Source organism: Rhinatrema bivittatum, chromosome 7 (assembly GCF_901001135.1).
Source record: "Rhinatrema bivittatum chromosome 7, aRhiBiv1.1, whole genome shotgun sequence".
Classification (NCBI taxonomy): domain Eukaryota; kingdom Metazoa; phylum Chordata; class Amphibia; order Gymnophiona; family Rhinatrematidae; genus Rhinatrema; species Rhinatrema bivittatum.
Genome location: NC_042621.1, coordinates 183,518,621 through 183,542,263, shown reverse-complemented (window position 1 = coordinate 183,542,263; position 23,643 = coordinate 183,518,621). Strand labels below are relative to the sequence as shown.

Here is a 23,643-nt window from a genome sequence, read left to right as displayed (position 1 = left end):
CTTGAGGTTTGAGCTCTGTAGGTAGACCAGTCAGAGCAAACGTTTGTTCCTCCTGAAGAAAGTAAGTGAAGGGGCTGCGAAGAAGACGATTGATGGACTTTGAAGAGGTTTTTTTTAATGTGCTTGTACCTATCTCAGCGGACTAATGCAGCAGCTTTATTCATAGACACCAAAAATTCCCATTTCAACTCCATCTGCCCTGTCAGCCCAAGGCAAGAAGAAATGTGCCTGAGTAATTCATAGATGCCTCCTGAGGGCATAAGCTGTTCAATAAAAGCAAAGGGTGGCAAGACTAATATTGCACAGCCATAAAACTGCTCAGCCTCCCACCAATAATGCACATCCAGTAACTCATCACCTGGGCTCCGGCGTATCTGAGGGCATTCCTCGAAACAGAAACGAACAAGTTAAAAGGAAAAACAAAATCAGTTTGTGAGGTGACAGGAAAGAAATAAAACAATTGTTGATGTTGCTTGGTCTTGACCCTGATCACTCGCTCTGTCTGGGCAAACCAGTATAGGAATGAAACCAAGTGATCTCTTTGTAACTTTAGAATTTTCCAGCACTACTGGTTTTAATTATTAGGATGGGGGTCTGCCAAAAATGTGTCACTATGCCTGACCCACTGTTCAAGCGAATTCCAGCTTGTGCAATACATTTAAACTAGAAACCACCGAGATTTCCCAATTATCTCATTTACTGGCAATCAGTAAAACTGTGTTTCCCCATTCTGTAAAAGTGTTTGTTAAACTACTTCATCCTTAGTAAAATCCATGTATTTCTGGATGTTGTGCCTTGTATGGCTGATAATTGTGGACATTCATGCAGATGCAAAGAGGAGCGACTATTAATACAACAGTAGTTCTGATATAGTAAAATGTGTATAGCTATCTATTTCTATTTAATATGTATCATATAATGAAAATCTTTAAATACTGTAAATAAGGTGAGGCAAATTGAATGACAGCAATAATTGTCAGTGAAAAGAATGCTAATTTGTCTATAGTTCTGAAGTTCACTTTCTTATCAAACTGAACCCCACTCTGTGAGAAATCTGTATCTAGAGAAAGTGTGTTTCCCTAAATTTTCTCAAGTCCTATTACATTTACAGTGTCTTAATTTTATCTAAATATATTTATAAACTGCTTTCACTAGTAGGAACCACCCAAAGTGGTGCATAAAATCTGCACACATTGTTAGACATATGTAACGGACCCTACGGCCACGTTAACAGTAAGTCATGGGTGAAGCCTTATTTCAGCTAATACAGTTAGCGAGGGATAATTAGGGGAGAATCCATTCAATGCAGCTCCTCCCTTTGAGGGCGCTGGAGTGGCCACCCCCTTCTTTGAGGTTTATAAGCAGCTTTCTACAGAGAGCTCAGGGGGGCGGTATAGTTTGCCCATTTTGGAGGAAGGTTGGAGATTTTCTCTGAGTTGGAATTTTGGCCGGTCTGGAGGCCTGGACTCAATTCTGCCTGGGACCCTTTGGGCTGGGTCAGGGACTCCACTTTTGTAACCCACTCTATAGGTGCAGAGTGGTTTGTCCTAGGTTACATTTTGGGACTTTGAAATTTTTTTTGTGATAGGAGCCTTGTGAGACACCTAAGCCTCACCTGGACGCATGGCACTGGGAACATGGTGTTTGGGGCGCCCAGGGATAGGAAAGACCTGCCCCATAGAGGGGAGGACCCGATGCAAGATCAAACTCCGGTGTTAATATTATTATTTTGTGGGGACAGGAGGAGTTTGATTTTTTTCTGGAAGCCCAGTAAGAAGATTTTGCTCTCCTTCCTGCCTGGAACAAGGAACATCCTGAGCTTCTGTTTCCGGGAGGATCTCACCCATCTGGGATCCACAAGGGACAAAGATTAAGAGAGAAAGAGAACTGCTTACTGTAAGTAAGAACAAATTAAAACCATTGAGGACATCCAAACGGAGTCTTCACCCCTGGAGAGAGAGAGGTTGGGACTTTCTGTGTAGAGACAGGATGTTACCAGTATTAGAAGGGGTTTTCCTGTCCATCCTAAGGATACGCTGCCCACTTGGGAACTACACTTTACCTAACCCAGGAGGCTGGAAATCTCCCTTGCCAACATATAAAGACTCCTGCACAGATAGAGAAAAGACTGTGGTACTGAGGGGCTGTTTTATTGTGCTAACTACTTCTTCAGCATACTTCAAGTAAAGACTTTTATATTAGACACCAACACAGTGGTCCTGGATTGATTAAATTAGCACCCACAGCACCCATATGAAGTGAGACCGCCCCCCCCCCCCCCTCCCAGGGACAAGAAAAGGAAAGGCACCCTTAGCACTCTGTGCCCTGAAAGTAAATCTTTCCCCCCACCAACAAAGCATCCAAACCCTTGTAGGGGCTGGGGGAGGGTCGGTGTTTTAAGAGCTAGCCAGGAATGATTCCAGCCCCTAAGAGACTTCAAATGTTTTCTGGCCCCATCAGGTAGCAGCCCAGTCCCGGACGTGGGGCTATACATATATAAGGTATCCATGGAAAATCAGAAGATGAAAACATGACAATAAAGCTACACATTATTCTCAAGCCAATCAGCCTATACTTAGGGAAGACTAAGAGCAGTGCCATAAAGCAAAGACTGTAAACCCCAGGCATCCTGAGACCACCAATTCAAGACTGATCCACTACATACCACTGAGTAACCCCTTAAGTTCACAAACAACCCAAAGACCCTCCAACCTAGATAGAGAACCCAAAGAGCATGCCATGTAAAAGGCTAATAGATAAAAGATTAACATTACAAGGTACTAAGAGCTTAAATCAAAATGATGAAATTAAAAAGCATCATGAAAAGCATCACTAAAAGCTATTAACTTTCTTCTTGGATTTCTTTTTTTCTCTTGGCAAGAGCAGGTCAACCATTAATGAGAAACCAAGACTCGGGACTTACATCCTGCCATCTCCTTCCTTTTTCTCAGGTATTTCTATCGACCAAATTCTGCACCTACCAGTTCTCAAGCTACAATGTACATATATGGTCAACAGTCATTTTCAGTAGCATATCATTGTACCCTTTATAAAAAGCTTGCGGTCTGGTCATGAAGAATACAGAGAGGATGTGCATAATGAGCTTTCTCCTTTTCTTCATTGCAAGTAAGGGGCTGTCGCACTGGCTAATGACAGTGTTGTGTGAATTGTGCTAATCACACAGGATAAAATGTAGCCTAGAAGGGATGTGGCTAGGGCCCAGTCTGTGTAGTATGGAGCTGCTTTTGCCTGAAGACTAGACTGACAATCTCAATTTTATCCACTGACGTGGGGGTAAACCAAATATCACATTACCAAAAAACCCGCACCCACCCTATTAAATATTTTTTAAATATTAATGAAGGGAATTGTATTAAATTATTACACTATAACGTGGGAAACACACAGAAAAAGGTGACAAAAAAGAACTATTTACAAATTAATTAAAAAAATATAAAATATAATAATTATAACAAAAAAACAAAAAAAGAAATAAGGAAAAGTTTGTATTTTTTGGTGCGGGTTTTTTGGTAATGTGAAGACTAGACTGGGCAAGGGGTGGTCCACCTTGCTAGGACATGATGGATAGGATAAGAACATAAGAAATTGCCATGCTGGGTCAGACCAAAGGTCCATCAAGCCCAGCATCCTGTTTCCAACAGAGGCCAAACCAGGCCACAAGAACCAGGCAATTACCCAAACACTAAGAAGATCCCATGCTACTGATGCAATTAATAGCAGTGGCTATTCCCTAAGTAAACTTGATTAATATCCATTAATGGACTTCTCCTCCAAGAACTTATCCAAACCTTTTTTGAACCCAGCTACACTAACTGCTCTAACCACATCCTCTGGCAACAAATTCCAGAGCTTTATTGTGCATTGAGTGAAAAATAATTTTCTCCGATTAGTCTTAAATGTGCTACTTGCTAACTTCATGGAATGCCCCCTAGACCTTCTATTATTCGAAAGTGTAAAAAACTGATTCACATCAACTCGTTCAAGACCTCTCATGATTTTAAAGACCTCTATCATATCCCCCCTCAGCCGTCTCTTTTCCAAGCTGAACAGGCAATTGGGGGGGGGGTATATTTTTTGTTTTATTTTGGCTTATTCAAGACTTATCATGTGTTATTAACCTGAATAAATCAGCAGCCCCTGATATCCAAAATCTTCTGTTTATATTTCTTTGCCTTCTAGTTGTGTTGACTCAAGCTGTGTGTAGAAAGATGCCTCCAAAAGGAAGGCCAGGCCATGTTACTCAAAAAGTCCTGTGTCCAGGAATCAAAACAGAATAATTTGAACTTAAGTTTAGTGAAAAACTTTGATATTTGAATTAAGCACATTTGCAGAGTTTACTAACTAGTTCCTCTAAAGCTCTTAAATTTCTCAGATTCACGTCATGTTTGAAATTGGTGAGAGAGAGAAGACTCATTTTTTGACATTTATTTTCAGTGAAACTAAGGCATCATTGACTATTGATGTAACCTTAAATACACCATTTCCTTTGGTAGCAGCTGTTTGAACAAAGCCACAACTGCAACTTTACGGAAAACATTCAGAAGTCATTATCTGATCATTTGAAACTGTCTTCTCATGTCTGAACAAGCACAGGTTTGAACTCCTAATGTGCAATAAAATACAAATTTGTCACTATCTGATTTTATTGCATTGCAGCAGCCTTAGGTTACTCCCCAGGGTGACAATAAGAATTATACAGGCATGTGTCTTTCTTGTTAGCAGACAAAACTTATGTAGAACAAACAGCTAGCTTACATACAGTCTGATATTTATATACCATGCAACGAACTGACATATAATAGAGATTTCTTCTACCCGCCAGCTCCTTGCGTTCAAATGTAATACAATCATGCATTTTTGTGAAGGCAATTTTCATGGCCATTCACATAGGTAAATAGTGATTTCCCAGGCACAATGGCTTGGTTGAAAATTACCTTCCTCAGCCCGGCTAAGAGTATGCACGGGCTTCCACAGCATGTGCACTCTTGGCCACTGGGAAAAGACGTGCTCCTGGGGGTGTATTTAAGACAGGGAGAAAAACAGCACATGCAATTTGATTTGCAAGTGTACATGTGCCATTTTATCATCACTTGGTCACCTGAACAAATAGTAGTTGTGTGCATACTTTGCACTTGCTATTTTCCTGAAAAACAATGTGTGTGTGTGTGTGGGGGGGGGGGGGGGGTGTAAAGTGCATGCATTAACAGGAGTTTGAAACTGTGTGGGCTATTTGAAAATTGCCCCTTTAGATTGTGAAATCCTGTTTGTGCACCATTTTTAGTGTGAATACTAATGAGCTCAACCTTCATTGTTATCAGCAAATCTGAATTTTTATATCTAACTCTGCTTTAATCCAGATCTAGTTATCTAATGATTTACTGTTAGGCTTTTGTACAGCCATTCCATGTTTTCTACTTCACACTGGAGCAATCTAGTTTGACCCTCTTCATGAGCGCTGAAGAAAACGCAAAAAGTACTTTTGTGTGTGAACAGTCTAGATGAAATTCTTTTACATTTTCTTATCGCCAATGGGTGGGAAGTGTTGATGCTGTATCAACGTGTCTTCAAACTCTGCTGGCACTGTAAGAGACTATGAGGCGGATTTTAAAAGGGTTACGCGTGTAATATATGCACCTAACCCTTTTAAAAGTCTCCTGCGCCCGCCGAGCCTATTTTGCATAGGCTCGGCGACGCGCGCAAGCCCCGGGATGCACGTATGTCCCGGGGCTTGAAAAAGAAGGTGGGGCATGGACAGGGCGGAGGCAGGCACAACTTTGCAAAGGTAAGGGGGGTTTAGATAGGGCTGGGGGGTGGGTTAGGTAGGGGAAGGGAGGGGAAGGTGGGGGAAGGTGGGGGGTGGCGGAAAGTTCCCTCCGAGGCCGCTCCAATTTCGGAGCGGCCTCAGCAGGAACAGGGAAAGCCATTGGGACTCCCCTAGGGCTCGGCGCGCGCAAGGTGCACAAGTGTGCACTTCCTTGCACGCGCCAACCCCGGATTTTATAACATGCGTGTGGCTGCACGCACATGTTATAAAATTGGGCGTAGATTTGTGCACACCTGGTTGCACGCACAAATCTACGCCTGCGTCTAAGTTTTAAAATCTGGCCCTATGAGTATTATCATGCAGCCCTAGATGGAGTGCACTTTGGGAGTGAGTAAACTTTGGATTATAGATGAAAGGGCCAAGAGAATGTTTTTCAGTGAATTTGTGACTTTTTTTTCAAGTACACAAATTTGTCCCTAATAGCTTGTGCCTGGTGTCCTATCCACGCCAGGCGGGTGGGATCATTCTGCCAGTGATGTTGTTTTCCAGATTCATGCATATATGCAGACCATGCACACGCACATTACGGAAAGTAGGCTTAGTTCTGGTTGGAATTTCTTATTTACTCTGATTATTCACCTTGTCCAAACAACCTCAAGGCAAGTACAGCAGGGATTAAAATTCCAAGCAAAAAATGGTTTTTATTTGTAATACTTCTGCTACTTTGCTAATCACATTATAATTTCTAGGAAAGAAGGGCATCCCTGGATTGATCACTCTCAGGATCCCATGATGGTATCACTCTGAGGTATGTAAACTATCAATACATCATGAGCAACTGAAGAGTAATTGCAAGGAAAGAGATTTGTTAAAACAGAGGCCATGGCTTTAATAAGATGTGTCCCTTTTATTCTATAAAAGCAAATATATAATGTAAAATATATTGCAACAAAAAAAAATGGAAACCCAGAAATAAGACTAAAGGGGAATGAATAGAATAAGAAAACATGGAACTTGATATTTTGAAGGCTCAATCTAGTGCTGGTGCTTTGAAGTTAAAACTAGATTTGACTTTCCACTTAGGCACAAGATAGCTGCTTTCACACTTGGTTGCCTTCTGTTTTGTTTTAATGATGTATTTGTATTCCCTGTTTCTCCTGAGATACTGAAGCGTGAAGGAGGTGTAATCACTTTGGCCATATCTGGTGCTAAATGATGAAATGGCAAGGATTTTTTTTTTTTTTTGTCTTTTATCTTCCTCTTGCAGCATTTGAATGGGTTTTATTGAGAAGCAATAGATCTGCAAGCAGGTTATTTATGTTAAATCCCCTTCCATCTCCAGCAGCCTAGTGTAAATTATGACCTTTCAAAGTTTCTAAAAAAATGTTTGTATGGTTGCTTTGTTGTTCCTCTCACTATGATATATTGAATAAGGATCAGAAATGGGTAGCTGATACCGTTTTATTGGGTGAGAATCAAGTAAGTGACCTTTGCAAACTCACAATGCTAATACTTGCAAATACTAAAGTTTATTATCTCACAAAATGAATCCAAACTTTTCCTTAAATGCACACAATTATGTACACTTGCAAATACTAAACTATACCAGCTCAAAAAATTAATCTAAAATCTATCATCCCTAAATACACATAAGCCCGAATTTTCACAGCCCTGCGCATGGTAAAATCAGGGGTACGCATGTGGCCAGGCCTTGCGTGTGCGTGCACATTTTAGAATGGGCCCAGCCATGCGCATAGCCCTCGAAACACGTAGAAGTGCCGAGCTTGCTAAAAGGGGCAGGCCGGAGGTATTGTCTGGGCAGGGAGGGGTGAGGCGGGCCAGGACAGTGCCATTAGACACTGTTCTGAGGAAGTGCGTGCCAGCAGCCGGCTGGCGCACGGAGTTTACTTCTGTTCCGGAGGAGCAGTAAGTAAACAAACAATTTGGGGATAGCTAGGGTAGGTTTAGAGGTCAGGGAGGAGAGGGAAAGAGGGAGGAAAGATAGGGTTAGGGTGTAGGCTCGATTTCATCGCCACACGTATTTTTCTAAAATTCCCCTCCCTTGTGCACTTTGAGCGCTGGATGCTGGTTCTTGCAGAACATTTCTCATTTCCAGATGAGCATACAGGGGTTTTGTTGTATTTTTATATTCCTTCACCGTGGCTGTGGTGGCTTGCATTCTTGGCAGGGTTGAAAAACCATTTTTGGCAGGCCCAACGACATCATGCAGATCCGGATGCAGCTTCGTCCAAATTGTAAGGAGCCAACACACAATAAGCTTAAGGCAAAAGGAACCTGGTTTATCATAGCATGCCACAAATAAACAAATAGCATGAAAATTAAGAGTCTTAAAAGATATAACCTACAGGAGGTGATAGAGGGGGGAAGGAGGATTATAATACCTGAAAAATATCAAGTAATGCACAAGAGGTAAACCTTTTTCAATGGAAAGTAAATTCTGGAGGGCATGATATGATTCTCTAAGGGAGTAGACTCAGGATAAAATGTCAGAAATGATTTTTTCATGGTGAATAATTTGAATGCCTTTCCACTGGAGGTGGTGGAGAAAAAAAGTACTGGAATTCAAGAAGACATAGAATAAACATGCAAAGGATTGCTAGTAAGGAAGCACTGGGATAACAGGCAGTTACAAACCTAAACAGAAGTCATGGAGGTAACCTACATACAGTGGCAGTAATAACCCTGAAAAATCTTGTCAGCAGGCTGGCCATTTATATCTTTTTCTGCCATCATTTGCTATGTTACTATGTTATTATTTTATTTTATTTTTATCAATTACCTAACCAATAAGGAAACTGATGTACAATGAAATTAAATAAAAAACATCATAAACATTAAACAAGGCTCATATGCTTTCTCTATGTTTTTACGCCTTCTCTCTGCCTTTTTCCTTCCAAATTATAGTTTTTGTCCCTCTCAGCATCCCCATTTTTACCGTTAATTTAAGCTGTACATGTTACGTTATAAATATGTTTTTAAGTTATATTTCTGTTCTTTATTAGTTGCTTTGTATAAGACTTCAACTGTTACTCTTGTTCCATGTATAACGCTCCGGCGTATGTTTTTGTTATCTATACACCGACGTGATATCTCTGATGAGCGGCGGTATATAAAAACCAATAAATAAATAAATAAGGCCATTACATCGACATTCATTAACATAAAAAGAGTATTAAGTACTTAATTAAATAATCTCCTCCATAATTTAATCAGATCAAGAATATCCTAAAGCTAACCACTAATGTTTGGGTACTTGTGAGGTACTTGTATCCTGGATTGGCCACTGTTGGAAACAGGATGCCGGGCTTGATGGACCCTCAGTCTGACCCAGTATGGCAACTTCTTATGTTCTTTAACAGATACAGCAGGTTAACTAAAATACAAGATATTTATCATATGTTTTTATGTTTCACTTTTTGAGTTGTCTATGTTCTATTGTGATCCATATTGATAAATTCATTTGAAAACTGCATACTACAAGAAATATAAATATGTAAATAAATAAAATCACAAGTTAATACAAAAGTGAAAATTAAACAATATGTTGTCAATATTCAAAATGTGTTCAGTGCTATTTAGCTTCATAAGTAAAGCTTATGTGGTTAAATAGCAGCCGCTGAATATATGCTTATGATCAGTGGCTGCCATGTAACTGCATAAGTCATTACACCCATGTATTGGCTACTGGGATTTAAATGAAATCACCATAAAAAATAAATACCTCTGCCTCTAATATCTGAATTGTTTGACCCGCTGCAATGAGCTACAATCTTCACCAAGCTGGCTCTGCGAGGGGGCATATAATCTCATACAGATGCATGAGGGTGACAAGAGGAAAACTGCTTTTAATAAAAGAGATGGTTGCTATGAGTATTTTAAGGGACAGAGACAGGATGGAGGCGGTCCAGAGAAGGGCAACCAAAAAGGTGGATGGTCTTCATAAAATGACTTATGAGGAGAGATTGAAGAACCTAAATATGTATACCCTGGAGGAGAGGAAGAGCAGGAGTGATATGATACACTCTTTTAGATACTTGAAAGGTTTTAATGATCCATGGACAACAACAAACCTTTTCCATTGGAAAAAAATCAGTAGAACTAGGGGTCATGATTTGAAACTCCAGGGAGGAAGACTCAGAACCAATGTCAGGAAGTATTTCTTCGTGGAGAGGGTGGTGGATGCTTGGAATGCCCTTCCAGAGACAGTGGTGAAGACTAAAACTTTGAAGGATTTCAAAGGGGCATGGGATAAACACTGTGGATCCATAAAGGCTAGAGGATGGGAATGAAGAGAAGAGGCATGGAGGTGGCTTGCTGGAATGTTGGCTACTACCTGGTGATTACTACCCTTACTCAATAAGCCTTCACACAGTTAATGCAACTCTAACATTGCTCTCTGCTTCAACAGCAAGATGAAATGTGGAAAAGTTGATTTGCATTCAGACAACAACCAACAAAGACTGAACTGCACAGTCTGGGTAAACAAATAAGCATGGGGGTAACTTGCTTATTGCAGCGGTTACTACTCTAAACCAATTAAGCCTGATATTTCACTTTACATGCATATCCAGCATTGCTCTCTGCTTCAATGGCAGGGGGAAATGTGGAAAAGAGGATTTACATTCAGACAACATCCAACAAGGCATTGATCTGTGCAGGCTGGGTAAACAAGCATCGGGGTAACTTGCTTGAAGCAGCCATTACTACCCTTAACCATTAAGCCTTATGCTTCACTTTTGATGCAACTCCAAAATTACTCGCTGCATCAACGGCAGGGGGTGGCAGGAAATTCAAATGTTACCAACAAGGGCCCTGAACTTGGTGGTCTGTGAAACAGATAAGTATGGGAAAATAAGTGTGGGAGCTTGCTGGGCAGACTGGATGGGCCGTTTGGTCTTTTTCTGCCGTCATTTCTATGTTTATTTTTAAAATTTATTTTACAAAGATTTTATACTTTGCCACTCCAGTGTTTGCAGTGATGTAAAATATCAATTTATACAATATTTCTTAAAAACACAATAACATAACAAGACAGCCATTATCATAAAATACAATCTATAATATCTTATATAAAAATATTTTATAAAAGAACATTTTCAAGCATTTTCTAAAACATTATTGGAGATTAGCCAGATTTCCTGTAGGAGCCTCTATAATGCCCTGGTGGGTTTTCAAATTTTCTTCACAACATATTCCGAGACCTACTATATACTTGTATCACAGTTTACTTGGATGACGGTCTGATCTACTCACCAAATCTTTACGTCTACCGCTCACATGTCAAGACAGTGCTTCAGCGGTTAAATGAATATGCCCTCTATGTCAAATTGGAAAAATGTGCTTTTGAACAAACTGAACTCCTTTCCTGGAGTACATAATATCAATGCAGGGCCTACAAATTGACCCCTATAAATGCTCCACTAAGATGGATTGGCCACAATCAGTGGGCTTCAAAACAACTCAGCGATTCCTGGGATTCACTAACTATTATAGACAATGCATCCTTCACAACTCCACCTATATCGCCCCCATTACCGCACTTACCAAAAAAGGGGCAAACGCCAACTTGACCAAAGACATGCAGATTTACGTTTCTGCCTGCTCTGATTATTCTGCATCTTTATTCAATATCTATATTGTCCCCATATGTCATCCAATTATTTTATTCCAATAAGAAACTTATATAGCAACATTTTGGAGAAAGTTCATCAATCTTTGACAATTTTGAAAGACTGGCTAGCTAAATACAAGCTTCTTTTTGAACATTAATAATACTGAAATTCTCTATCTTGCAAGACACTCATCTGACTCTGTATCTTATTTTTTCATGATTGATGGAGCTGACATTCCAATTTTAAGTAGGACAAGGATCTAAATTACAAGATTTTCCTAACTAACCAGGTCATTTAGTCTTAGAGCCATAATCCATATGTTAAACAGCACAACACATATTTGGGCAGAGTTAATGGTAACGAGCAGCTCTTAACATCAAATGTGATAGAGTAACACATAGCAATGCAGGTTTTAATGCTAGAAGTATATATAAAAATGTTAAATAAATAAATAAATAAATAAATAAATAAATAAATAAAAGAAATAGAAATAACTATACCTTTTTTCTGTGCTAAAAGAGAGAGAGAGAGAGAGAGAGAGAGAAAACCTCCATATAGAAATCTATATGTCACTCTATTTATATCACTGTAAAAGGGGGCACCTTTAACTCGGTGTAGGCTTCGTGGGGGGGGGGGGGCGGCGGTTACATAAACAGTCAGAGGTACGAACAGTGAAGTTGACATCACTGAAGATTTTCTGCCATTTGAATCTTAAAAGTACCCCCTCTTACAGTGGTATAAATAAAAAGTGACATATTGATTTCTATATAGAGGTATGTGCTCTCTCTCCCTGTCTCCATATGCAACAAAAACCTTTTCCCGGTAACATGCCTGCAGGGTATTAATCAGTGAATGAAGTGAAAAATAGCACAGGTGCAATAAATGTATCATGCCTTGCAGAGAATTACCTATGCGATGCGGGAGCAGGGAAATTAGCCTAACCACGCCCCCTTTTTATTGCAGGTGCTATTTATGCTATGTTTATAGCCTTTTGATAAATCTAGAGGAAAGAGAGAACATCATTTGGTACAGTGTATTTGGATTTTCAGAAGGCTTTTGACAATGTCCCTCTTGAGAGACTCTTCAGGAAATTGAGGGGTCATGGAATTGGAGGTAGTGTGCTTTGTGGATTGGTAATTGGATAAAATACAGGAAACAGATGGACTAAATGGTCAGTTTTCAAAATGGAGAAAGATCATTAGTAGAGTGCCCCAGGGGTAGGTACTGGGACCTGTGCCTTTTAGCAAATTCATAAATGATCTGGAGAAAGGGACAAATGACATAAACAAATTGGCAGATGAGGCAAAATTGGTTCAAGTCAAAACAGCAGCAAATGTTTAGGAACTGCAGAATGTCTTAAGGAGATTGATATTCAGAGCCACTTAGAGGGACATTTACTAAGCATTTTTCCCATAGCACAGAATGGAAGAAAAGCCTTAGTAAATCAGATCCTTAGCCAGATATGTTTAGATTTATCTGCTATATTTATAGCAATTGATGAATCTAGGGAATAGTTTGCTCTTTCTATAGTTTAGGCTTCTACTGGGTTTTTTTGCTTGTAGACTGTAATGCCGGTATGGATAAGACTTTGTCAGATGGAGTGGTCATAAGCAAGGTTCTCCAGAGACTCTGGTCAGTACTGAAGGGTTTCAGAGATAGGAGTGAGTCCATGAAATGCTTTTTCTGGCTACCCTGAGAGTGCTCTCCCTACTTTAGCTCACTAGTCAAGATTTATTTTGGCAATCACTCGTCTAACATCCTGGCTAGATAAGTTTAGATTTATCTGGCTAAGTGGCGCCATTTCAATATTTGGCCACATTCAGCAGCCACACTTAGCCATAGAACTGGACACCTTCTTTCTCGAACAACTTCCAATGGTACCATGAACAGGTAGTCACTTCAAGCAGAGTAGCACACTCTTGCTATCAATGGGATTATCCCCATATGGACTTTATTCTCTGAACCTGTAGCTGTGTGTCTTAGAATCTTATTTAGCTATGTCCATAGACATGTCGGAGTACCTCCTGCTCCTTCAGCCTTGTTCAGTTTTTTGACTTCGAGGACAGGACTATCTTTCTCCTATCACTCTACTCTTCATGAGAAAAACTGTTAAGGAGAAGAAATTCTCTAGCTTTCTTCTCCTGGGAAAGAACTCTTATCCATTCAGTCCAAAGAGGTGACCGAAATGTATAATTCCCTGATTTAAAGATTTAAGTAACTCCAACTGCTACATTAGTAATTAGGTCCAAACAACAGTGTCCTCCCAGTATTTTTCCAGCATGTATATTCACAATATAATTTTCACTTAAATAAGCAAGAAGAGCTTTTCTTCAATCTGCCTCCATTCCAATAAGACTCAGAAGTATCTAACTAGACTGCTTTCAATCCACAAATAAGCTTACAGTCACATAGTAAATAATAGCATACAAAGACCAGTTGATTTCTCCAGTCTGCCCAATTGTTATTACCTTTTTGGGCAGATGTTTATATAGATTCTCAACTCAGCAGACTCTGAATGCAACTGCCTGGCATTACCCCTCTGAAAAGCACAACAGGCTCACTAATCTGCAGTTTGTTGGAGCCCTTGTTCATAACTGGTGTTACCTTGGCTATACTTCAGTCATCAGAGTGGCATATTTGAATGAAAGGTTCCAAATACTGACATTCTCTTATGGGTTGGTATTTCATGCATCAGAGCTCTCCTGATAAATTCACAGCTGAGATGAGTAGGCCAAGTCACCAAGATGTTAGATGAGTGATTGCCAAAATAAATCTTGACTAGTGAGCTAAAGAAGGGAGAGTGCTCTCAGGATAGCCAAAGAGAAAGAGACAGAGAGAGAACACCTCTGTATAGAGTCAATATGACATGCTGTAAGAGGAGACACTTTCAACTCGGGACAGGTTTAGGAGGGTTGAGGGGGGAGCTTAAATACACAGTCAGAGAAATTAACTACACATTTGATATGACTGATGAATTTCTATCATTTGAATAAATGAAAGGTACCAGCAAAAGGATTTGATTTGTACTATGCAGTGCTTTCTATACGTGCTAGTGTGCCACATTTAGGGGCCAGTGCAATAACATGCATGCAAAAAACATGCAAAATCATGCATGTAACTTGGACGCATGTTTTTTGAACCCCCACACATCCCCTTTCTTGGGCGCTCGATCTAATAGTCTAATGAGCTGGCACGCTAAAAGGGACACGCAATGCATAATTTGTGCATCCCTAGCGCGTCCTTGCCATCGAACACCCAGAAGTGGCTGTGTGCAGGTAAGGGAAACAGACACTCCATTTTCTGAGCGTTCATTTTCCCAACCGGTGCACAGCCACGGGTTAGGAAAATGGACACTTGCAAATTGAGCGTTCCTTTTCCTAACCTGTCCGCTGTCAAGTTTTGTTTTGTTTTGTGTTTTTGTTGTTGCAGCTTTCTGTGGTTCCTCCTGCTTGGTATTGCAGCAATATTAAATAGGAAGAACCACAAAAAAACTGTATTTTTTTGCTCTTCTGAGCATGGCTTGGGGTGCCTCAAAACTTTACACCAGCTCTGGGCTAGCATTAATTTTTGAGCATTAAAATGTGCACACTAGCCACATATTTTGTTTTACATCAGGGGTACTAGCTAATAGCCTCATCAACATGGCATTTGTATGTGATGAGCACGGTTAGCTACACGCAAGTATGGACGCGTGTTTTGGGCATGCTGATCCTGATATTGCATTGGGCATATGTCTAGCGTGTCCAAAACGCGCGTCCAACTGCTTGTTTAGCTGTGTGCTGAGCTCAGCACCCGATATTGCATCAGCCCCTTAGTGTGGTATTCACTAAAGAGAGTAAAGCCTCACAGCTCAATTTTCAGTAAAGAGCTAAGCAGCAAAGATAATTGAGTAATTTTAGCCAATTATCTTTAACTGAATTTTTAGCCACTCCAAACTAGCTAGGTCTTTGGCTGAATATTCACCTCAATATAACTGAACAAATTTATCTGGCTAGATTTAGGGGAGCCATTTGTGTGACTGGCATATTATCCGATGAAATTTAGTCAGTCTGCACCAAAAATTGGCCCTGATCAGCTAAATATAAAGCCTGCCCCAGGAATATTTCCAGCAATTCTCTTTTCTGACCGGCTAAGTCTGTGTGTCTTGTGAATTTGGGAAAACAAATTTTGCCAGGCAGAGCAGGGATATTGGTATATGTGTGTGCTACCCTACAGATGCCCTCATAAAAAGATAACTACACTACTATGTTACCAGGCAGGTTAACATGATTTGCAGTCATCCATTTAAATATTAATGAGCTCTTTTTCACCTGTTATGGTGATTTTATTTTTTTGCATTAATGGTAATGAAAATCTATATATTATGATTAATGCACATTAGTACCTTAATGCAGCCATTTAAGGCATGATAATGTGTTAATACACTTCAGAAGATCAGACTTGGAAGTGTTTAAAGATTATGTGATAGAGCTAAGAAAAAATTAACAAAGTTGGGTAGACCTTACATCTTTAAAAATCTAATGAAATTTTTAAATATGCAACCTTAAGGGACTAATAGGATTCCATCTTGAAGCAATTTCATCAATATAATAAAGCTTGTGAGTTAACGATTAACATAATAACGCTGAAACTCACAAGAATCGGACATAGGTAATATGAGGTCACCCCCAAAATAAGAGGATGTGTATAACTAAAACATCCTTTAACTAAGCTTGAGCTCTTTTGACAGATGAAAGTGCTAAGGTTAAGGGAGAACTGCTATCTGCAATCTTATCAAAATACACAGTGATAAACTGGAGAGGGGCTCCTAGGAGCTCTCACCCCTCCCCCCCCCCCTTCTTTCTCTTTTGAAATGATCTTATAAGAACAAAGAACATCTCACGGAGGGGAGCAGAAATGGTAAGAATCCCATTAGAAGATATTGGTAGCATTATCACTGACATTGCACACCTTACTATAATATTCTTCTGTGATGTGTTCCCCCATTGCTGTAAGTACTTAATATCATGTCATCATGTACGTGAAGTGCTATATACTACTGATAAAAAAAAAAAAGACCATCCAGAACTTTTTTTTCTTAAACTTTGTAACCTCAGAGTAAATCTTTCAGAGCTATTCCATACTGATGGAAAAAAGCAATCTCCATGGTAAAACAAAACAAAACAAAACATACAGTATTCCATGTTTGGTTTATGTTCATCTTTTTTTAAGCTTCTTGTCTCAGCAATATTTCTATCTCATAATACTTTGAGGTCATGACCTAATGCCATGAATTTTAGATGATTTTCCTGGAACATATGAACAAGTAGTATATTTATAAAGCTGACCTATGACACCTAGTGACATATTCTAATCCCACTGTGTGACATTGGAGAAGTAATTTACCCTCCCTGTGCTTATTCTCTTACCGCTCTTTATTTGTTTCCTAAGCCTCTTTTTCAGTTGACTTTTCTTGGCTTTTTAAGTATCACCCTTTGGTTGCTGCAACTTCTCAAATTTTGCACATTTTATTAGGTTTTTATGAAGTATGCAGAATGTAAAATTCCTTTGTTTCATAAAATTCACAATATCTTTACTATGTAATTTAAATGTAAAGAAAATTCAGTTTGGGTCATGTTGTTCTGCTGGTAAAAAAAAAAAAAGCAGTACAATGTGCATTAAAATTAAAAACAGGGCACATCAATAAATACAGATAAACATAAATCATATATACAGCAACTCAACATTCAAAAGAAGGCTGAGCACCTCAATAGAGTGCCTAGGTTTGGCACCAAAGCTTGGTACTTATGTTCAGGTTTGCCGGGCTGGACTGATGACACGGAAGCATTGTTATGTGCTGCCATGCAGAGGGACCTGACTTTGAGTCTGTTCTCTGGGCTGCCCAGGCAAAATGCAGAGGAAAACCTCATTCATCACTTAGCAGCCGGACTCAGGGATCCTGATTGTATGTTCTGAAGGGAGTATGAATGCATAAGCTTAGTTTAGGACTGCTGCTGTGATATCGATATCAATGGAAGAGGAAGACAGAGGGATATAAAACAGGACTAAACTACCCCGGTTAATTGCAAATTAAGGCCTGGATTTATCAAAATGCGGTAAATACCGCACGCGATAGGAAAAGGGGCGTATTTTATGCTAATTGCGTATTTATCGCAATTGGCGATAAATACCTGTGCGAAGAGCTAGTGCGATACCAGTTCATATTCTGCGATAAGTGCCAAGTATTTCCTGCAGTCAACCAGCTATTCTGGCCAGGCTCTCTCTCTCGCTCTCTCTCTCTCTCTCTCTCCCCCTCCCCCCGGGGCTCTGGAGCCTTCAAATTGTCTAAACTAAGCCTTAGGGACACATCGCAAATGGCGAAGACACTTCATCGCATGGTCACGGCTGCTATCGCACAGCCTAATGCATCTGAAAGAGGTGTTGTTAAAATTTGCGTTATGGCTGTGCGATACCTCTTCGCAGCCAGCCTAACCCAGCCCACTCTCCGCCCCTACTCCTCCCATTTCTGTAATTTGCATCGCACCATACGATATGGTGCGATCGCATGCGGTAAACACGTTTTCGCATGCGTTAAGGGCTTATCGCATGCGATAAGCCCTTAACACATGCGAAAACGCCTTACCGCAGTTTGATAAATGACCCCCTAAGGCCCATGGCACTGGATCTCAGCCCTGGTTTTGACTGAACTGGAAGAAGGAGACAGTTTAAAAAGAAAGAAAACAAAACAGGACTGCTGAAAAATTCAATAAACCCAGAAAAACATTGAACGTTGAATTGTCTTGAAAACTCAACTTTTTTAAGTGAAGAATTTGAAAACAAATCTAAAGTACATCCTAAAATTACCTTTTGGTCACTGAAAAATCCAAAGCATTTTTTTTGTCAAACTGGAAAAAATCCAAAATTTCCATCAAATTCAAGCCAGGCTGAAACTGGCCCAGTTTGAGTTGGATATTGAATTGTTTGCACAATTTTGACACTGTAGCTTCAGTACCTGCTTCTCATTTACTACAGAGTTAAAGGGACCTATCTGGTTTTGAAAGCTCATATATAATAATGTTTTAAATATAATTCTTATGTATGTTTTACAAAAAGTGTGACAAACTGCAGAGTCCAGTTTTCTCTAGGACCAATATGATGAACACTAGAACTGTGTACAGCAAATTAAATATTCTTTAAAGAATTTTCTACTTAAAATCATGAATGTACAAACGAGAGAGAGAGAGAGTACACACCTCTCTCTGAATAGAGTCAATATAACATGCTATATATCTGGGTTTAACATGGGTTTAACATGAGTTAGTAAATAGGCCCCTTCATGTGTTAGCCACAAGAATCTGATCCCACTTATTATACTGCATATTTGTCTTGTTTATTCTCTCTAGAAAAAAAGAAAGAAAGAAAGAAAGAAACATAGAGCCCCCAAGCCTCTTGGGTATGACATTTATTAGTCAGATGAAAAGTACATTTCCTGTAATTTGTTATGCTGCTGTCTCTAGCTCTATTTCTGCCCGGTCCCTTTGCCTGCTCCCTTGTTTTACGGATACTGATGCAGAACATGCACGGAGTGTTTCTTTTATTTCGTTCCAGGCAGCTGACAGGAACAAATCAGCAGCCTTTAATTTTACCACATCTCAGGAACCTCTTGCCTTCCCCAAATGGTTCCTGGACTGATTTACACTGTTTGATAGAGGGTCCTGCTTAAGCTGAAGATTTCAAATTGTTTGATTCTGGTGACATGTGGAATGAAGGTGAAACACATATCTCCTCTGAGACAGTCTATTAATATTTATCCAGTTGCTGGACAAATAAATGAATCTATTTGCACTAGTCCTGCATATAAATATTCCTCTTTTAAAACCTTATCGAACAACATTTTGTATGTTTACTTTGGTGGAAGAACTGGGTTTTAGAAGCTGTTCTCATGGGGTTAGGTGCCGGAGTTGACTTGCTGACGTCTCTGTTTATTTTCTTTCCATTATTTTCTTCTCAGACACTTAAATTAAAATCTAAATATTGGCCCATTATTCATGACATGTGTATGTTTCAGAATGAGGCAAAGTTCTAGAAATATAATTGTTTTCATATTTCTTTATGATCACATGGACAGAAAATAATTTAAAAAAATTAGAATTGTTCCCAGAGGGATTTTATCATATTATGATATGTGTTTCAGTACACTTATGGATGCATCATATGTTGCATATTATTCTAACAGACACATAAACTGCTTTGTTGATTGGAAAAAAGGTTCAATTTATGATCTAAATGTAAAAGAAATAAATGTAATGATTAAACATTATGACAAGAAAGAACTGGGTCTTTATGGAGTATTATTGTACCCATCAAGTATAGATGTCCGCAAAACCTCAGAAGTTTATGCAAGGGTGACCCTGAATTATGTTATTTCTGCAGTATACTTTCATTGGTTAAATAATATAGTCGAGCACCATCTATCCCAAGATCTATTAACTGGAAAATCTCATCTGAAAAGAAAAATCATAGTCCTCAGACTATGATCTATTATGCAGAAAAAAAGAAATTTGATTGGTTTTATGTGTTCAGTTATACAGAAACCCCCCCCCCACTATCTAAAATTCTTTTATCAGAAAACTCCCATTATCTGTGTCTTCTTTGATCATTTTGGATAAGTGATGCTCTTCTGTATTTCTCACTAGTTCTGCTATCAGATAATTGCTCATGCTAAAAGTTAGCTAGTTCAAATCAAAGGCAAGAGCAAATATCACAAAAAACTAAGGAAGTAATTTTCAGAGTTATATGCATAAAAATTAGCATATATGCGTACATCATAAGTAGCCTGTATTTTATTTATTTATTTAACAAATTTTCTATACCGTCGTTAAGTTAAATACCATCCCAACGGTTTACAGAAGGGCACGATAAAGAGAAATATGGGCGGTATAGATTACAAATTACTCGTGTGCCATCATAGTACGGTAACAATGTAAAATAATAAACTAGGTGTGTAAATTAAACCTGATTGTTAGGAACAAATTAGGCTGTTTGATTTTAACATTAATATGCTTATGTAGGTTACTAAAAACTTCTAGCTTGGTGCATCCTTATCGCTCAACTATTTTTCTCCTTTTCTTTATCTTTATAAAATGCTTGTTTAAAAAGCCAGGTTTTCAGATTAGTTTTGAATAATTTCAGATTTGTCTGTAGTCTTATTTCGAGTGGCATGGTATTCCAGAGTACAGGACCAGCCAGTGACAGAGCTCTTTCCCTTACTTGCGTGAGATGTGCTGATTTGACAGAGGGGACAGTTAGTAGAGCTTTATTTGCAGATCTCAGGTTTCTTTGTGGTAGCCTGTACTCGCATAATCATAATCTAGTTGTCCTCTAAGCAAGCATTGTCACAATTTTCCAGAAGTATAGAGGTACTCACATTCTTTGAATGTAGGATTTTTCTTTCCTTGTCAGATTTTTTTTTTTAAGTTGTTGATTTAATTTTTTGTTTTCTCACCATTCATTGGGCTGCTAGCAGCTAGCTTGTTTACAATCTGCTACTTGGAGTCTAACATGGGAAACACAGCCTATGCAATTCCATTGTGGGATGTTTTTAACAGACTTCATCACAAAAAGTGACCACTTTAACCTCCTGGTGGCAGATTATAAATAGTTTGCAAGACTTACTTGTGGTTTCTCGTTCATTGATTTTTTAAATAAAATAAAGGTTCTGATAGGGAAAGAGATGTTTAAAAGATCAAGTCTGAAAATAAATAAGCACACAAAATTCAGATGTTCTCCCATCTCAGATGGGAGATTCAGATATCTCCCCTCAGCCATCTCTTCTCCAAGCTGAAGAGACTTAAATACTTTAGTCTTTCCTCATAGGTGATTCATTCTATCCCCTTTATCATTTTGGTTGGTCTTCTCTGTACCTTTTCTAATTTTACTATATCTTTTTTGAGATGATGTGACCAGAACTAAACACAATACTCAAGATGAGGTTGCACCATGGATTGAAACAGAAGCATTATGATATTCTCTGTTTTATTCTCCATTCTTTTTCTAATAACCTCTAGCATTCTATTTGCTTTCTTGGCTGCTGTTGCACACTGAGCAGGAGATTTCAATGTATTATCAGTGATGACACCTAGATCCTTTTCCTGTATAGAGACTCCTAATATTGAACCTTGCATTGTGTAGCTATAATTTGGGTTAATTTTCCCAAAATAACCCAAATTGCATCACTTTGAACATGTCCACATTAAATTTAATTTTAAATTTGCATGTTCAGTAGAGATGTGAATAGTGTCATCGATCATCTTAACGATCGATTTCGGCTGGGAGGGGGAGGGAATCGTATCGTCGCCGTTTGGGTTTTTAAAATATCGTTAAAATCGTGAAAATCGTGAACCGGCACACTAAAACACCCTAAAACCCACCCCGACCCTTTAAAATAAATCCCCCACTCTCCCGAACCCCCCCCCCAAATGCCTTAAATTACCTGGGGTCCAGCGGAGGTCTGGAACGACCTCCTGCAGTCGAATCGTGTTGTCTTCGGCCGGCGCCATTTTCAAAATGGCGGCGCAAAATGGCGCCGGCCATAGACAACACGATTCGACTGCAGGAGGTCGTTCCGGACCCCCGCTGGACTTTTGGCAAGTCTTGTGGGGGTCAGGAGGCCCCCCCAAGTTGGCCAAAAGTCCCTGGGGGTCCAGCGGGGGTCCGGGAGCGATCTCCTGCCACAAATCGTTTTTCCGTACGGAAAATGGCGCCGGCAGGAGATCGACTGCAGGAGGTCGTTCCGGACCCCCGCTGGACTTTTGGCCAGCTTGGGGGGGCCTCCTGACCCCCACAAGACTTGCCAAAAGTCCAGTGGGGGTCCGGAACGACCTCCTGCAGTCGAATCGTGTTGTCTACGGCCGGCGCCATTTTGCGCCGCCATTTTGAAAATGGCGCCGGCTGAAGACAACACGATTCAACTGCAGGAGGTCGTTCCGGACCCCCGCTGGACCCCAGGTAATTTAAGGCATTTGGGGGGGTTCGGGAGGGTGGGGGATTTATTTTAAAGGGTCGGGGTGGGTTTTAGAGTGTTTTAGTGTGCCGGTTTTCCCACCCTCCCCCTTCCCCTCCCCCTTCCCCCGATTTACAATTTTTTGACGATAAATCGGGGGAATTGTTATTGTATCGCGGCTCTAACGATTTTTGACGATTTAAAATATATCGGACGATATTTTAAATCGTCAAAAAATGATTCACATCCCTAATATTCAGTCTCCCAATTTTGCAAGGTCTTCTTGCAATTTCTCATAATCCTCTTATGATTTAACAACTTTGAATAATTTTGTGTTATCAGCAAATTTGATCACCTCATTCATTGTTTCCATTTCCAGGATATTTATAAATATATTAAAGCAGTGGTCCCAGAACAGATTCCAGGGGCACTCTACTATTCACCTTTCCTCATTAAGAAAATGTACCATTTAACCTACTCTCTGTTTTCTCTCTTTTAACCAGTTTCCAATCCGAAATAGGCCACTGCCTCCTACTCCATAACTTTTTAAATTTCCTAAGAAGTCTCTCACAATGGACTTTATCAAATGTTTTCTGGAAATCAAAATGCACTGGGGTAGATTTTAATAAAGTACGCCAGCGCATGATTCCCCAGCCCAGGAGCAGTTTTGGAGGTCTCGGCCAAGCCCCCGAAACGCCCCCGGGCCAGAACCACGCCCATGGCCCCGTCCCCGGATGATGCGCCGTCGGGACATGCCCCTCCGACATGCCCCCAACACGCCCCCCTAGCAAAGCCCCAGGACTTATGCATGTCCCGGGGCTTGCGCACGCCGCCGAGCCTATTCAACATAGCTCGGCGTGTGCAGAGGAGGTTGGGGCAGATTTTCAGGGGGTATGCGCGTATCTTACGCATGTACCCCTTTGAAAATCTGACCCACTATATCTAATGGCTTACCTTTGTCATTAAACAAAGTTCAAGCATCAGAAGCTCTTAATTTAAAGGTCACCATTGAGGACCTGTAGTGGGACATCAACCCAGGGATTACATACACATGGAGAAGTTTCAAAGGCAAAGTATGAATTTCTTGCTTGCTTAACCTTAGAATGTGTTCTTGGTTTGGTTTGTTGCTTCTGAGATTATGAAACAAACAAACAAAATTAAATTAAAATTAACTAAGGATGTATTAATCATCTATTCCACTACTGTAGCCTATTGTATTAATTTACAATCAAAAATACCAGCAG

At 39.8% G+C, this 23,643-nt stretch overlaps 1 long non-coding RNA gene across 1 annotated transcript in view; it reads left to right on the top strand.

The window, feature by feature from the left end:
* The window catches only part of LOC115096183, a 93,323-nt gene extending 73,683 nt beyond the window's left edge, over positions 1 to 19,640 (top strand). The window contains exons 4-7 of the long non-coding RNA XR_003857998.1: positions 1,742 to 1,896; positions 2,887 to 2,951; positions 6,535 to 6,593; positions 18,801 to 19,640. This is a non-coding gene — a long non-coding RNA (uncharacterized LOC115096183). The remainder of the gene's footprint in view (positions 1 to 1,741; positions 1,897 to 2,886; positions 2,952 to 6,534; positions 6,594 to 18,800) is intronic.
* Positions 19,641 to 23,643: the final 4,003 nt, after the last annotated feature.